The sequence below is a fragment of the Limanda limanda genome, chromosome 23 (genome assembly GCF_963576545.1).
Source record: "Limanda limanda chromosome 23, fLimLim1.1, whole genome shotgun sequence".
NCBI lineage: Eukaryota > Metazoa > Chordata > Actinopteri > Pleuronectiformes > Pleuronectidae > Limanda > Limanda limanda.
The window spans coordinates 3,645,514-3,651,513 of NC_083658.1; positions in this window are offsets into that span (position 1 = coordinate 3,645,514).

Genomic DNA, 6,000 nt, shown 5'->3' on the forward strand with positions numbered 1-6,000 from the left:
ATCACAGCAGACAGCAGGCCAATCACAGCATGTTGCATCAGATAAACATCAGATTGAATTAGGTTTGAACTCCCGTTGAGGGGTTGTTTTTCATCAGGAAAATGTTTTACCCAGTACAGTCTGCTGTGAGTTGAAATGAGTTTAAATGAGCAGAAAATGGTGAAGTATCAAACACAGAAACATTGCAGATATTTGATATTTCTCACTGTAGTTGTTCAGGTACAGAAGCACAATCAGATCTGTTTTGCGGTTTCCTCTCAACTGTAAACACCTTCTCATCCTCATTCCTCTCACCTGTTTAATTCTAGACACTTTGCTGGTGGACAGTGGAAGACTCACATACACACACACACACACACACACACACACACACACACACACACACACACAATCGTGTTGTTCTCTGTACTCAGTCAGTTTTAAGCAAAAGCAAAAAAAAGCACTTAAAGCTAAAAAGTTGGACAAACAGCCATTAAAAAATGCCAGAAGCAAACAATAACATTTGGAGAGAAAAGACACAGTTACACATACACCACATTAAAATCCTTTCACACACACACTCTGGCACATTGTGAGGCAGCGGGAGCTGTAGACATACACAAACACTATGAGAGAGAACTAAACACACACACACGCATATATTATGGAGACTGAGAGAGGCACACTTGCGCCTCAGAAGTTAGAAAGCACACACACACACACACACAAATGGAAGCAACACAAAGAAGCAAACCTGCACACCTCCTCTGTGTGAGAGGAAAAAACATAAATATGCTAATAATAAGACAGAATGACAAAACACACACAGACACACTGGGATAAAAATATACACAGCAGCAAAAAATGGGTTTGTTGGTCTCTCTGCTCTGTAAAGTATAGACTGAGCGAACACTGCATTCATTTATCCTCCCTCTCTCTCTCTCTCTCTCTCAACGGTGGGTGTGGCCTCTGCATTCATTGATTACAAATGCCAACATGTGCTGAGTCTTTATGTTTGTATAGTTGAAGGTTGCGTTACAAATTACCAATTGTACTTCCTAAATAATGGAAATGTTCGACCTCACTGTTTAAAGTTACAATCCACCTGTTCTCTATGATGTGTTGTACTTTGCATGTGTCGTCCTTCTGAATGAACAGTGCAATCATTTATCAGTCGTCTTCATCTGTGGAGTCCATTAATGAGGCGTGTCCTGGTAGAATCAATACCTCCGAGAGCTAATGACCTCTCCACGAGGAAGAGACGGGGGGGTGTGGTGCTGCTAATAGGCTCTTCCATTATCCATGTGATTCCTGTGCTGTGTGGGGAGCGAGATGAGGAAGCCAAGTATCATCAGCCGAGAGCGGGAATATTAAAGACCGGTTTAGTGAATCTTATTTTGTGAGATAAATAGGAGCGCTCAAATTACACTTTTCAAGAAAGATTAGATAGGAGATATATTTGAGTGGAATAATGACTTGAAGAAAACAGGCGGGTGGAAGGCAGACTCTAAATCAAAGGTATTCATGTGTGTGTGAAGCAGGTCCAACAGTGGACAGGTTTGATTCCAGCTTCCAGCTCGGCAGCCCACTTCACTGATTAGCTCCTCGTCTGTGAAGTTAATCTGCAAAATCTTCTGATGTCCTTATTGGCTGCGGATCAACCTGCATGCATTTGTTCACCACAACAGGAAAAGGTCCAGAAGACTGAAGGAACTCTGCTGCGTTTTTGTTGTCAGCACCCTAATTACCAAAAGCCCTTGAATCTTGTGTTTCCAAGTCGACATCTTTGACGGCGTCTGCTTCATGTCTGACTTCATCCTGAGATATTTGTATTCTTCCAGTTTGGCATCCGTCAAGAAAAGTCATTGACACATCAACACTGTCGTTTGTCTGGACATGTTCCTGCTGTATTCCCTCATGGGCCCAAACTTCAGAGCATATCTGAAAGCAGCGTTTGGGGATCTTCCAACTTTTCTTCTAGCGCCACCATGCAGACGTGCAGTGGCCGTGTGCTGAGAGGGAAAACTCCTCATGACCCCCCCCTCGCTCCTCTGGTGCTTTGCTCTGCCAGTTCCCTTTCAAATGTTTTCATGTTTCACTTTCAGCAGCTGTAGCTTCTTTTTAAACACTAAATTTAACAAGGTCACCTGCAATTTAAAGGAAACCATTTTATATCTGGAAAACAAACTGTTAATTGGAAAGCCACATCGTCACGTTGATGGTGTTGGTGATGGGACTCGTTGTCCTTTTCTTCCTTGAACGGCTCATTAGTTGTGTTATTGCTTCTCATGAGCAGTTTAATAAGCAGTTTTCCTACTAATAAAAAGATGGGTTTTCATATCTGGTGGAGAACAAAGGGAATTTAGCAGGATGGTGTTGATGTGATGCACATTCACACATTGCTATAGAAGTTCAACCCTTTGAGGTTAATCTGTCTTTATAACTGGTGCATATTTAATTAGTTAAATCTATAAGTTGTAATGGAATATTACACACTCAGGGCGGGTAAAAGATATATGAGCAGCCATAAGTAGAACTAATGGTGATGATGTCTCTATTATGACTTCACTTTAGGTAAAAGATTAGCAAACTCTGTTCGATGGATATAAATCAGATTTGTCTCAAACTGCTGATCCATGGATATTCTCACCACAGATTATATATTACAATAACCAGGACGACCTTGAAATGTACACCCACCTTTCTGAAAAGCCTCAATATCTCCCATTTAATAAATCAAACCACATGAGCCTGAAACAGTCAACCAGTGTGAGGGCCTGTGTGCATGCTAATGGCGCCCACACAGCACGCATGGCTACCCGGCGCCGCTGTACCTCCACGTGCCCGTACCTACACTTTCAGCCATGAAGCTTTGATGGGTTATCTCAATGGATCTGTCAGATTTCCGTTCAGTTTCCTCAGTATTCAAATATTTTATATACCATAGCATTTTCCAGTATTAAAGTACACATAACATGTCTTTTTTGACAAGACAGATCTCAAAGTGATCTTTTTTATGAATTATAAAACACGTTTCCCCCTCTTTTATCGTAGCTTCCATATATGTGAGTGTGTGTGCCCACTGGTTGTCCTATGGCTCACCTTTTTCCTGTGGAATTATTCACGAGGCAGTTATAGTCAGTTATGTGTCCGTTAAGCACCATCTGCAGCCTGCTGGGGAGAGAATGGAGGGGGGGGCCGGGGATGGGAGGAGAGAGGGAAGATGGAGGAAGGAAGCGAAAAGATGTGGAGAGAAAGAGGGACATGAAGGGGCAGGGGGGGGGACCAAGGATATGGTTGGGCTAATAGATAATGCGAGACCGAAAGAGCAGCAGATAAAGTGACAGGAAAACACTTATATTGGGTCAAGGATGATGGAAAGACACTCTTGTATGTATGTATTTTGTATATCCTGTGTGTGTGTGTGGTTGTGGGGTTGTGTGTCCCTGCAGAAAGCTGTAGTCCTCCTGACAGTGTGAATCAGTGAGTGCGTTTGTTCTTGTTTTCTGTCCATAGATTACCTGCGGAAATTAGCTTCCTGTCTTGCCTTCCTGTGGCAGGTGCGTCGCCCCGGCAACAGATGAGCCAATTGGTGGAGGGCCTGTTGTGTCGCCTGCAGTGAGGAGGGATCACAGTAAAGTCAGATCCGATTAATGACATCATGACAAAACGGTAACTTTTTTGAAGTTTCATAAATTAAATCAACGACAGGTATCACTCATCATCAGTCATTCCCTGAGATAAGGAAGTTGATGACTTTAGTTTAGACTAGTTCAGTTTTAGACCATCTTTACTTTGTCCTGTGCAGTTTGGGCTCTGAATCCCTTTAAAGGGTTTGTATTGTTTTGAAGGTCTTACAGGAAAGTGTTGTTCATCACTCGTCTTTGACAGCTAACAAATAATTGGGATTAGGATTCAACCGTTGTCGCATTGATGTATCTGCTCTCAACCTCAGTCCGAATCACAGTCCAGGGTCAGTTCTGTCTGATAGCCACTCAAAATAGATACGTTCACTTCAATTAAATGAAATATATGTGATTTATTTTTCCATTAATTTCCACCATCTTCCACCAAGACAAACGTAACCGCAGCTCATCCCACATATAACGTGTTTAACTAAGCAGGCACATTAGACTGACAGCATGTTGATATGTCCCGAGGCAGGTTTGTTGAGTTTATCACAGACTTAAGAATTCCAGTAGAAATTTGAAAAGAAAAAGGGAATAAAAACATTTTCGATTTCAAACAGCTTTGATGTCTTCTGACAGACGAGCCATATGGCGCTGCATTAGCTAATCCTTCTCGTTTCTCAGACATTCCTAAATGGATTATCTACTTGGCGGCTTAATATTTCATTTTCATTTTGTCACAGAGGCCTATCCCCATACATCACTCACTCTGGGATTCAATTAGTGTGGCAGTAATTAAGCAGGGGCTGTTTCTCTCTGAAATGCACACAGCATTATTTGACAGGCTGCCAGTCGAGGTGTCTTCGTGTGTGTGTGTGTGTGTGTGTGCTGGAGAGAGAGAGAAAAAGTGATGAGGGAATGTAAGAGCAAGATACTGTCCTGTCACAGTTCAGTTTGAGTGCAATATTAAATAGTCTGAATAGCCAAGTCGCATTGCCAAAAATACTCACGTATACCCATATTCAGCGAAATAATTTTGTCGATGACATTATTTTGTCATCGACGTAATTCTGTTGCGTTCACTGCCAACACTGCGAAGCTATATGTCTCCATGAGTGTCTGAGGAGTCCACTGCTCTTCTTCAAGTAGGAGGTCGGAGTATCCGAGTTGCCTGGAACACACACACAGTGAGGATGTTAGAAGCTCGAGGAAGCAGCCCGGAGTTATACTCTTAAGCCCTCTGAGAGAGCAGCAGCTAGCCGCTGAGAACTAGCTGGATTTGACGGTTCTCGACCTCTCAGTCCGGTTTTTGTCACGTCCTCACTCCCGGAACCCCTCACCCAGACCCGGCTCTGAACAGGAGAGCCTCATTGATGTCGAAACAAGTGGATCCATTAAAATTGAATTCAATCAGAAGCCTCTGCCAGATTTCTGGATAGGACTGTGCACAGACTACCCTGCAGTCAGCTCCCATAACGCGAACTACACGCTGTGTGTAGGGCATCAAGTCCTGAGGGGGCACCAAAAAATAGGTAACTGAAAAATCATCATAGTTATAATAATTGTGTAGCCGAGCGTTTAGTTGTATCATAGGTCCGGCCTCAGCCGACAAAGGACACGAGAGCAGGTCATGCGCTCGGCACAGCGCACACGTTTATTCTCTGCTCACTTTGCAACTTCACTCATCACAGAACCCACTTCCTTAAAACCCCCTTTCAAAATAAGAGTCACTACCAACAACCCGCTTAGCACAGGAAATACAAATCAACCCTCGACAATAATGTCATTAAATAAAAAAGCTTACAATTATAAAGCCGATATTATTTCAGTATAGAAATATCAGGCACCTTTTAGGCATGTGTATCACAAAACAGGCAGAACAAGAGATATATTTAATTGCTCAAAAAAAGTTACGATGGTTCTTTAATAGTTACCCTATGCATACACCTCGAACTAGCTGACGTTATTGCTAATGTTAGCACACTCAAATATGTTATAACTTAGATGCAAGCTAAATTGAGATTTTACTGTTAAACATTATGCATTTTACAAGTAGGCCTAACTGACGCCAGCTAGATGTTACTTTACATTCTATTATGTTTTTATATTAGATTAGATTTATCAAACAGTTGATAAATAAAGGGGGAGAGCACCCTGGCTGCATGCTTACAGTATTAAATGTTTATAATTTTTTCGGTATAAGATTCTTCGTTTGAATATTTTGATTTTGGACTTTACTTGAATGTGTGTTTTAGCTGTTCTACATAGTGTGTTGACAAAGTTAAGTAAAATTGTGTGAATTTTCTGCTTCTTTATTGAAGATTGCTAACTTGTATACTTCTATTTATAAAGCGCTTTTCTAGTCTTGATGACCACTCAGAGTTTACAGTAT